This window comes from Canis lupus, chromosome 27 (assembly GCF_011100685.1).
Source record: "Canis lupus familiaris isolate Mischka breed German Shepherd chromosome 27, alternate assembly UU_Cfam_GSD_1.0, whole genome shotgun sequence".
Lineage (NCBI taxonomy): Eukaryota > Metazoa > Chordata > Mammalia > Carnivora > Canidae > Canis > Canis lupus.
Window position 1 is genome coordinate 7,583,043 of NC_049248.1, and position 12,511 is coordinate 7,595,553.

At 39.1% G+C, this 12,511-nt stretch overlaps 1 pseudogene; it reads right to left on the minus strand.

Annotated features, from left to right (window-relative positions):
• Positions 1-8,895: 8,895 nt before the first annotated feature.
• On the minus strand, positions 8,896-9,512 carry LOC100687105 (annotated as a pseudogene).
• Positions 9,513-12,511: the final 2,999 nt, after the last annotated feature.

The following is a 12,511-nucleotide window of genomic DNA, read 5'->3' on the forward strand; positions in this document are numbered from 1 at the left end:
TGACCCAGCAATTGCACTACTAGGTATTTATCCAAAATATATAAAAATATTGATTCAAAGATGCACATGCACTCCATTGTGTATAGCAGCAATGTCCACAATAGCCAAATGATGAAAAGAGCCAAAATGTCCAGACATCAAAAAGAATGAAATCTTGCCATTTGCAACAATGTGGATGGAACTAGAGGGTATTATCTAAGTGAATAAATCAGAGAGAGACAAATACCATTTGATTTGACTCATATGTGGAATTTAAGAAAAAAAACAGTTGAACATAAAAGGGAAGGAAAAAATAAAATAAGATAAAAACAGAGAGCAAGGTAAAACATAAGAGAATCTTCACTATAGAGAACAAACAGGGTTGCTGGAGGGGTGGTGGTGGGTAGGGGAATAGGCTAAATGGGTGATGGACATTAAGGAGGACACTTGTTGGGGTACCTACCTGGCTCAGTTGGTTAAGCAGCTGCTTTCAGCTCAGGTCATGATCTCAGGGTCCTAGGATTAAGCCCCACATCAGGTTTCCTGCTCAGCGGGGAGTCTGCTTCTCCTTCTCCCTCTATCCCCTAATCCTGGCTCATGCTCTCTCTCCCTCTCTTTCTCTAATAAATAAATAAAATCTTAAAAAAAAAAAAAAAAGAGGGCACTTGTGATGAGCATTGAATGTTATATGTAAGTGATGAATCATGAAATTCTACTCGTGAAACCAATACTACGCTATGCTAACTAACTCGAATTTAAATAAAAACTTGAGGGACGCCTGGGTGGCTCAGCAGTTGAGTGGCTGCCTTTGGCCCAGGGCGTGATCCCAGGATCTGGGATTGAGCGCCACATCAGGCTCTTTGCAGGAAAGCCTACTTCTCCCTCAGTGTATGTCTCTGCCTCTCTCGCTCTCTCTCTGTGTCTCTCATGAATAAATAAATTAAACATTTTTAAATAAAAACTTGAAGGGCGCCTGGGTGTTTCAATTGGTTAAGTGTCTGCCTTCAGCTCAAGTCATGATCTCGGGATCCTGGAATTGAGCCCTGCATTGGACTCCCTGCTCAGCAGGGAGTCCGCTTCTCTATCTCTCTCTTCATCTCCCTCTGCCCCTCCCCCCACTCATTCTCTCTCTCTCTCTCTCTCTCTCTCTCTCTCAAATAAATTAATAAAATCTTTTAAATTTTTTTAAATAAACAAAAACTTGAAAAAATAAAAAAATGAAAAGATATTATTATTTCCCTTTAAAAAGTCAGTTTGGCCTATTTGTTCAGGTCTATTTCCAGGTTCTCTATTCAGTTCCACTGATCTGTGTCTTTCCTTAAGCTGATAACACACTGTCTTAATTACTGTAGCTACATAGTAAGCCTTAACGTCATATAGAATTATTTCTCCCATTTCATTGCTCTTTTTCAAAATTGTTTTAGCTATTCTAGACTTTGCCCCAAAGATTATTTTTGGGCAGCCCGGGTCGGTGGCTCCGCGGTTTAGCGCCGCCTTCAGCCCGGGGCGTGATCCTGGAGACCAGGATCGAGTCCCATGTCGGGCTCCTGCATGGAGCCTGCTTCTCCCTCTGGCTGTGTCTCTGCCTCTCTCTGTGTGTGTCTCTCATGAATAAATAAATAAATAATCTTTTTAAAAAGTTTTTTTTTTTAAGATTATTTTTAAAATGAATTTATGAGCAAACAAGAAAATAAAGACTGTGAAAGCCAAAAACTAAGTCAAAGCTGATCTCAGAGAGGTAAGCTGAGCACTGAAGCCTGTTTTGCATCGAGGGCGTTTGCTAAAAAGTTGAATTTAGGCATGATGACGGCCTCACTGATGCCAGCATGGTATACAAAACAGAGTTCAAGGCTTTTCTAGTGTTGGAAATCTAACTGAAGTTCCCCACCATAAAGTCAGAACCCCTATATTGTCATGTAAGAGTGGATTTAAAATATACTAACACCCCCACTGCCCTAGGGGACGTCACTGAAAATTGCTTGTCTGGAACCTAGGTTCCTAGTGGAGATCTTTCATTTTTTTCTTTTAAATACTAGCAGAGAATTTACAACCACAAGCTATGGGTTTTCTACCTCAATTTTTTGTTGATCCTAAAAACAAAATGGCAAGAATTTAAAGTGGTTTTAGGTTAATAGTGCCACCAAGCACTAGGCAGAACCAATGCAATCCTCTCTGGATGAGCTCATCTTCAAGCTAGGCCCTGGGGGATCTCCACAGATATAGTTCCAAGAAATATAAATTGTGGTAAAAAAAAAAATCACAAACAAATAAGGAACAAGGTTGCAAGAGCAAGAGCCAACAGAGACAGAGATACAAAATAAGAAAGAAAGTTAGAAAATCAAGCCAAATGGTCCAATCTCTACTGATAGGAGTTCTAGAAAGAGAAAACAGGATATGAGGTAGAGAGAGATTATTAAAGAAATACAAGAAAAATTTCCTGAATTGAACAAATCCTTCTGGATTAAATAATGTGCTATGTGCCCCCACACAATGAAAGAAAAAAGAAGCACATCAAGACACATTTTTGTGAAGTCAGAATATTATGGAAAAAGAGAAGATCCTAAAAGAATTCAAAGAGAGGGGAAAAAAGGACAGGAATCAGAATGGCATCTCAATACAGTATTAGAAGATAGAAGACAATGTGGTAGTGCCTTTAAAATTCTGAAGAAAAATGATCATTAATCTAGAATTCCATATTAACCAAACTATCAATATAAGATCAATATTTTTAAAAAGATCAGGGCACCTGGGTGGCTCAGTTGGTTAAGCGTCTGCCTTCAGCTCAGGTCATGGTCCCAGGGTCCCGGGATCAAGCCTGGAATTGGGCTCCCTGTTCAGTGGAGAACCTGCTTCTCTCTGTCCCTCTGCCATTCCCTCCACTGTGCCCTCTGCCTCTGTCTCTGTCTCTGTCTCTGTCTCTGTCTCTCTCTATCAAATAAATAAATAAAATCTTTTTTAAGAAGATCAATATGTATCAAAAGTTAGAATATAGACTTCTTTCAGCATCAAAATTCTTACCTCTCTTTTCAAGTAGGCCTCTACAAGATACACTCTGGCAAAGAGGAAAGAGAAAAGCAATAGATAATAAGGAATGGAGTGGTGGATCCACACACATAACTGGGGAAAGAAAATCCTTGGAATGATAGCTGTGCCATAGACCCAGAAACAATGTGTCCTGACTGAAATAAGAGGTTAGAAAAAGCTTCAGGAAAGACTCCAGAGAAAAAAGCAGATAAAGTATCTAACATGTTTAAATATTTGAAAAGTAATAGGAACACGTATTTTTACAGTTCTGATGAAATACGGAAAAAATTCTAGCTAGATACATAGAAAATTATACAAAATAAAAAAGAGGCAATCATTAACTTAAGGAAAAACAAAAAGTTAAATAAGAAAGGGAAGTTACCTCACACTTATGTCAATTGATTTTCAACAAAGGTGTCAAAACCATTTAATGGGGGAAAGAATAATCTTTTCAACAAATGCTCCTGGGACAACTGGATGTCAACATGCAAAAGAATGAAGTTGGATGTTTACCTCTCACCATACACAAGCATTAAATAAATATGTATCAAAAACTTAAATGTAAAAGCTAAAACTATAAAAGTTTTAAAAGAAAGCATAACTATGTCTTCACAACCTTGGATTAGGCAATGATTTCTTAGATATGATAACAAAGACACAAACAACAAAAGAAAAAAGTAAACAGAGCATCAGAAAAATTTAAGACTTTTGTGCTTCAGGGTGCCTGAGTGGCTCACCCGTTAAGCCTCCGAATCTCATTTTTGGCTCAGGTCATGATCTCAGGGTTGTGAGATCTAGCCCTGAGTCAGGTTCTGCACTCAGTACAGAATCTGCTTGAGATTCTCCCTCTCCGTCTCCCTCTGCTCCTCTCTCTAAACTAAATAAATAAAGTTCTTAATTTTTTAAAAAGATTTTTATTTATTTATGCATGAGAGACACAGAGAGAGAGAGGCAGAGACACAGGCATAGGGAGAAGCAGGCTCCATGCAAAGAGCCCGACATGGGACTCAATCCCGGGTCTCCAGGATCACACACTGGGCTGAAGGCGGCACTAAACCACTGAGCCACCCGGGCTGCCCTAATTAATGTTTTTTAAAAATAAAACTTTTGTGTTTCAAATGATTCATAGAATGGAAGAAAATATTTACAAATCAGATATCTGGCATGGTAATTATATCTAGAATATATAAAGAACTCATCCGGGCGGGGGGTGGGAGTGAATGGGTGATGGGCACTGGGGGTTATTCTGTATGTTAGTAAATTGAACACCAATAAAAAATAAATTAAAAAAAAAGAACTCATCCAACTCAATTATAATAAAAAAATTGAAAATAGACAAAGGATCTAAATAGACATTTCTCAAAAGAAGATATGCAAATGGCCAATAATGACAAGGAAAGAGGGACTCCTGGCTGGCTCAGCCTCTGAGCGGCTGCCTTTGTCTCAGGGTGTGATCTCGAGTGCAGGGATTGAGTCCCATATTGGGCTCCCTGTGAGGAGCCTGCTTCTCCTTCTGTCTAAGTCTCTGCCTCTCTCTGTGTCTCTCATGAATAAATAAATAAAATCTTTTAAAAAAAAAAGGACAAGGAAAGATGCTTTACATCATTAGCCATCAGAGAAATACAAATCAAAGCCACAATGAGATACTACTTTTTGCCCACTAGGATAGTTATAGTGGGGAAAAAAAGATAATACCAAGTGTTGGCAAGCATATGGAGAAATTAAACTCATACACTGCAGGTAGAAATGCAAAATAATGCAGCCAATTTGGAAAAGAGTTGACAGTTTCTCAAACAGTTATCATGTGACCCAGCAATTCCACTTCTTTTTTTTTTTAAGATTTGATTTATGTATTCATGAGAGATACAGAGAGGGAGGCAGAGAGACATAGGCAGAGGGATAAGCAGGCTCCCTGCAGGGAGCCTGATGTGGGACTCGATCCCCAGACCCGGGATCATGCCCTGAGCCAAAGGCAGAGGCTCAACCACTGAGTCACCCAGGTGTCCCCTAGCAATTCCACTTCTAAGGTGTATATGTAAGAGAAATGAAAATATCCACACAAAACCTTCTTACATTTATGTTCATAGCTGCATTATTCAGAATACCCAAAAGTAAAACAACCCAAACGTCCACCAACTGATAAATGGATAAATATGGTGTGGTATATCCACACAGTGGAATATTATTCAGCAATAAAAAGGAATGGAGTACTGATACATGCTACAATTTGGATGAACCTTGAAAACAGTATGCTGAGTTTAAAAAGCCAGTCACATGGAATGATTCCATTTAGGCAAAATATCCAGAATAGGCAAAAATCTATAGGGACACAAAGTTGGTGAGTGGTTGTCTAGAATTGGAAAGGAGAATTGAGGGTGGCAACTAAGGAGTATAGGGTCTCATTTTGGAATAATGATGAAAATTCTAGAATTGATCATGATTATGGAGATACAACTCAGTGAATATATTAAAAGCCATTGAATTGGGCAAATCATATCTCAAAGATACAGAGTTTTTGAATAAGAAACCCAAGTTATTCCACATTACACTAAGTAGGAAACAATACTTACATGGTCCTAATAATGTAGACACTACCTACTGATTCAAGCCAAAATGCATAACTACAATGAAGAGGAGTGGGGGATGGGAACTATAAGAAAGAAGGGGATTGGGGATCCCTGGGTGGCGCAGCGGTTTGGCGCCTGCCTTTGGCCCAGGGCGCGATCCTGGAGACCCGGGATCGAATCCCACGTCGGGCTCCCGGTGCATGGAGCCTGCTTCTCCCTCTGCCTATGTCTCTGCCTCTCTCTCTCGCTCTCTCTCTCTTTCTGTGACTATCATAAATAAATAAAAATTTAAAAAAAAAAAAAAAAAGAAAGAAGGGGATTGAGACATGTAAATCCAGTTTCCTGACAAGATAACTAAGAGAGGTCATGGCTTCCGCTTCCAAAACCAAATCTGGAGAATCTACTGAAGTTAGAAGGAATCCTGAATTTCAAGAACCAACAACAAAAGCATAAGAATGTGATATATATATAGAGAGAGCATTAAATCATATATATAGATATTTATTTATATTATATGTTATATATATTTATATATTTATATTATATATTTATATATATAAATCATATATATATATCAATCTCTACCAAAGTAGTAAAAATATGTATTGGGAAGACTGAAGACCATTGTTATGGGTTCAATCATGTCCTTCAAAAATTTTTGTATTAAAGTCCCAGGGCACCTGGCTGACTTAGTTTGTGAAGCATGTGACTTTTGATCTTGGGGTTGTGAGTTCAAGCCCCACATTCAGTGTAGAGATTACTTAAAAATAAAATCTTTTAAATATTTTTTTATGTTGGGATCCCTGGGTGGCGCAGCGGTTTGGCGCCTGCCTTTGGCCCAGGGCGCGATCCTGGAGACGCAGGATCGAAGCCCACGTCAGGCTCCCGGTGCATGGAGCCTGCTTCTCCCTCTGCCTGTGTCTCTGCCTCTCTCTCTCTCTCTCTGTGACTATCATAAATAAATAAAGTCTTTTAAAAAAAAATATTTTTTTATGTTGAAGTCCTAACACCCAGTCCCCAGGAATGTGATTTTATTTGGAAATAGGGTTTTTGTAGATGTGATTAGTTAAGATGAGGTCATGGTGGAGTAGGGCAGGCCCCACTCTGGTATGACTAGTATCTTTATAAAGTGGGGAAATTTGAAGATCTACATATACAGGGAGGATGCCATGTTAACATGAAGGCAGAGATCAGGCTGATATGTCTACAAGACAAGGAACACCAAAGATTGCCACCAAACTATCAGAAACCGGGTGAGAGGCATGAAATAGACTCCCTCACAGCCCTCAGGGGATCCAACCCTACTGAGACCTACTGGCATCTCAGACTTCTAAGCCACTAGAAATGAGAAACAATAAATTTCTGTTGTTTAACTTATCAAAGTTGTGGTATTTTGTTATGGCAGCCCCAGAAAATTAATGTGTACAGCTATATTGTGCATGTACATTACACAATGATTATTGAATAGGTGTGAGAATACCAAAAGGAACTTGAGGGTGTGTAAAGTTCAATTTGTTATAATAAACACTGATAAGTTTAAGAAATCAACAAGAAAAAAAAAGAAAAACAAAAGAAATCAACAAGAATAAATAAATATGTTTCTTAGAATATGAATCACCCTAACGACAAAAATAGAACATTGTTTTTCCAGGAAACCACATGATCTTTACTTATCCATTGAAAGATTTTTTTTTGTTTCATTTTTTAAATTTCTTTTTCCCCTATTCTCCCCAGCCATAAACATCATAAATTGCTTGATGTAATTCTGGGTTTTTGCAAAATGTGTGTTATTTTCTGTGCATGTACTTTTAATTTACATACATGAGGTTTTATTTTTTTTATTTTATTTATTTATTTATTTATGATAGTCACACACAGAGAGAGAGAGACAGAGGCAGAGACACAGGCAGAGGGAGAAGCAGGCTCCATGCACCGGGAGCCCGACGTGGGAGCCCGACGTGGGAGCCCGACGTGGGACTCTATCCTAGGTCTCCGGGATCGCGCCCTGGGCCAAAGGCAGGCTCTAAACCGCTGCGCCACCCAGGGATCCCCACATACATGAGGTTTTAAATCTCAATCTGCTTCTTTTTCCCACTCAGCTTTAAGTTTTAAAGATTCCTGTTTTAGACAATGAAAATCACATAATTTGTAAATGATCACAATTTGATCTTTTTTTTTTTTTCAGTGCTTATAAACATTCTCTCCTTTCCTTTCTTCCTTTCATGACATTGACTAGGACCTTCAATGCTAAGTTAAAGTGCAGCGGTAATACTGGGCATCCTTGTCTTGTTGCTGATTTTTCTTCTTCTTTTTTTTTTTTTTGAGAGAGAGCAAGAGTGGTAGGGTGAAGGAGAGAGGGAGAGGGAGAGAACCTTAAGCAGGCTCCACGACCACCAACACAGAGCCCAAGGCAAGGTTCTATCGCACAACCCTGATATCATGACCTGAGCTGAAATCAACAAGGTTTGTTTTATTTTTATTTTTGTTTTTTAAAGCTTTATTTATTTATTTATTTATTTATTTATTTATTTATTTATTTATTTATGATATACAGAGAGAGAGAGAGGCAGAGACACAGGCAGAGGGGGAAGCAGGCTCCACGCCGGGAGCGCGACGCGAGACTCGATCCCGGGACTCCAGGATCGTGCCCTGGGCCAAAGGCAGGCGCCAAACTGCTGGTCCACCCAGGGATCCCCTTCGTTTTATTTTATTTTATTTATTTTTTTAAATCTGCATGTCTATTTTATTTCCATTAGAAAAATACTATCTATTAAAATTGTGATCCACTTTATTCTCCTTTATCTCTACCATTCAAATTTCAGGTACTGTAATTTTATTCAAGTAAAAGCAGAATTATATAGCTGATGTGAGGACTAATTATTTCACATCATTAAATTAATAGGATTTAACTGAATTATGTGTGCTCTTAATTATTTATTAGGAATGGTAATTCCTCTCTTGCATGATTTATTACCCTCTACTTTCATTTAAAATTTTTTTTCTAATTTTTATTTATTTATGATAGTCACACAGAGAGAAAGAGAGGCAGAGACACAGGCAGAGGGAGAAGCAGGCTCCATGCACCAGGAGCCCGATGTGGGATTCGATCCTGGGTCTCCAGGATCGCGCCCTGGGCCAAAGGCAGGCGCCAAACCGCTGCGCCACCCAGGGATCCCTCTACTTTCATTTATTTGCGTATGTAATGAGCATCTCTTTCCCGACGTCTAGTACCATGAGTATGTGTGTGTGTGATTTATGGCACCAGTAATTGGAGTTGTCATCTAATCTCCAATTCATGCTTAATTCCCCTTATTTTATAGTTATTTCCATAATGACCTCAAATGTTTTAGCCAATCATACACTTTCCAACATCAATGGTAAAAATTAAGATGTAAACTTAAAAACATTGTTACGATTCCAGACTAAATAACACTGGGCCCACTTATAGCAATGCTGTGGTGAGAGGTCCTAGGACAGCCACTGCTTCAATCTCCACACGGCCTCCTTTGGGCAAAGCAGCAACCTGCTAAGTAGGTCTTGCAGGAAAACTACTCTTGAAATACTGTTTGTAGACTTCATTGACAGTGTTGAAGTCATTTATGTCAGCCAGCAAAACAGTTGTTTTTACCACATTAGTGAAGTCACAGCCTGCAACTTTCAGAATTTCACCCATGTTTGTAAGAGCTTGTTTGGCTTCTTCTGCCACCCCTCCTGGCACAAGCTGTCCACTTGAAGGGTCCATGCCTAGCTGTCCCGAAATGTAAATGGTCTTGTCGAATAACACAGCTTGACTGTAAGGACCAATGGCCCCTGGAGCTTTCGCAGTGCTGATCACCTTTCTGATCAGAGACGCCATGGCTAACCCTTTTATCTTGCTTCCCCTTCAAGAGAACAATCCCGTCCACTGCCTCTGCTAGTGTGTCACCAGACTAACCCTGTTTTATTTTTAAATCATAAATAGGAGTTGAATTTTTAAATTTCCTTTTCTTTTTTTTTTTTTTTTTTTTTAATTTTTATTTATTTATGATAGTCACAGAGAGAGAGAGGCACAGAGACACAGGCAGAGGGAGAAGCAGGCTCCATGCACTGGGAGCCCGACGTGGGATTCGATCCCGGGTCTCCAGGATCGCGCCCTGGGCCAAAGGCAGGCGCCAAACCGCTGCGCCACCCAGGGATCCCTAAATTTCCTTTTCAATATCAACTAAGATAATCATGGAGGGTTAAACCTTCATCTTTCATAACAGGAAGCTAATAAAGTCTAAAGCTGATAAATCCTAAAGAGCAGTAGGATGTATTATTTCAAATTATGATAATAAATATGATAGTTCACAGAAATGAAACTGCTTGGGATAACTGGGTGATGGACATTAAGGAGGGCACGTGATATGATGAGCACTGGGTATTATATAAGACTGATAAATACTGAACTGTACTCTGAAATTAATAATACACTATATGTTAACTAATTGAATTAAAAATTTTTAAATATGAAAGGCTTTCATTCTGGGAAGCTAATGTGAAGAGTAGACAGGTGAAACAGGGGACTGCTGTTTTTGTCAACTCCCCACCCCTACTCCTTTTTTTTTATTTATTTTTTTATTTTTTTAATATTTTATTTATTTATGACAGATACAGAGAGAGAGAGAGAGGCAGAGACACAGGCAGAGGGAGAAGCAGGCTCCATGCACCAGGAGCCCGATGTGGGATTCGATCCCGGGTCTCCAGGATCACGCCCTGGGCCAAAGGCAGGCGCCAAACCACTGCGCCACCCAGGGATCCCTTTTTTTTTTTTTTAAAGTAGGCTTTACGGAGGGCTTGAACTCGACCCAGAGATCAAGACCTGAATTGAGATCAAGAGTCAGACACTTAACCAGCTAAGCCATCTACGTGTCCCATTTTCCCTTCTTTTTGATTAACCATATGCATGTATTTACTTTTATTTAAAAAATAAAGCTTAATTTAGAAATAAATCATTTTACAAATTGATATAACTCATGTACCATATAATCCACTCATTTAGTATATGTTTTTAAGTGTATTCACAAGGTTGTGCAACTGCTAATTCCTGAACATTTTTATCATCCCCAAAAAAGATTTGTACCGGTTAGCAGTTCTCTCTCATTCATCAGCCCTTACCCCATCTCCTGGCAACAACTATCTACTGTCTCTATGGATTTACCTATTCTGGACATTTTTTTTTAAGATTTTATTTATTTATTCATGAGACACAGAGAGAGGCAGAGACATAGGCAGAGGGCGAAGCAGGCCCCCCACAGTGAGGGTGAGCCTGATGTGGGATTTGATCCTCGGACCTCAGGATCATGACCTGAGCCAAAGGCAGCCGTTCAACCTCTGAGCCACCCAGGCGCCCCTATTCTGGACATTTAATATAAATACAAGCCTTTTATGACTGCCTTGATTTACCATAGTGTTTTCAACTTTTCAAGGTTCATCTGTATTGTTATATGTATTGGTATCTCATTCTTTTTTATGGCTGAATAATATTCCATTCATAATGGAATATTGTGTGGATAATGTGTGTGGATATACATTTTTAAAGGATTTTATTTATTTGAGAGCGCCGAATCCTAACCACTAGACCACCAGGGAACTGGATTTATTTATTTGAAAGAGAGAGAAGGCACATGAGCACAAGTAGGGGGAGGAGCAGAGGGAGAGGGAGAAGAAGACTCCCCACTGAGTGTGGAGCCCAACACAGGCCTCATCCCAGGACCTTGAGATCATGACCTGAGCTTAAGACAGTTGCTTAATGGACTAAGCCAACTAGGTGTCCTCCCAGCATTTATCAGTTGATAAACATTTGGGTTATTTCTTCTTTTTGGTTATTATGAATAATGCTATGAACATTTGTGTACCAGTTTTTTTATGAACATGTTTTCATTTCTGTTGTGTATATGCCCAACAGGAATGGAATTGCTGGGTCATATGTACCACTGATCACTCTTGTTTTCCACACATGAAATGTTCTACCACTTTTCTTTCCTTATTGAAATCCAACCTCTTCTAGGAAGCCTCTCCTAATTAGGCCAAATTTTTTTATCTAGATCATTCATCTCCATTTCAGAAGTTTCCAAACATGGCTAATTAAAATCATCTAAAAGGGATCCCTGGGTGGCGCAGCGGTTTAGCGCCTGCCTTTGGCCCAGGGCGTGATCCTGGAGACCCGGGATCGAATCCCACATCGGGCTCCTGGTGCATGGAGCCTGCTTCTCCCTCTGCCTATGTCTCTGCCTCTCTCTCTGTGTGACTATCATAAATAAATAAAAATTAAAAAATAAAAAAAAATAAAATCATCTAAAAGATTTTACAATCAGAATCATCTAAAATTAGAGGACACATACTTTGAATAACTACAAGCCTGGAAACAATCTAAATATCTATCAAAATGGAACTAGTAAAACATTATGGTATAGAACGTGAGGATATAAAAGAATATCCAAGTTATAGTAAATAAATAAGACAGTACAGAACTGTAAGTATGGAATCCTACTCTTCTCAAAAAGAGATATACAGTTAATATATGCTTGTACATGCACAGTCTATGTCCAAAGGATTAAAAAGAATTTTTTAAAAGTGGTCACCTCTGTGAAGGAGCACAAAAACCTTTCTGAGAAAGTTTTTCACTGTGAGAAAACTTTTCACCTGATTACCCTTTAGCAATTTTTTAAAAAATATTTATTTATTCATGAGAGACAGAGGCAGAGACACAGGCAGAGGGAGAAACAGGCTCCTTGTAGGGAGCCCGACGTGGGACTTGATCCCAGACTGGGATCATGCCCTGAGCCAAACCACATCTGCCCAACCGCTGAGCCACCCAGGTATCCCACCTTTAGCAATTTTTAAATTTTGCATGATATATAGGGATACACTTTTAAAATGTGTTTTAAGAAAACACACATAGATGTTCAAGACTCAGCTCA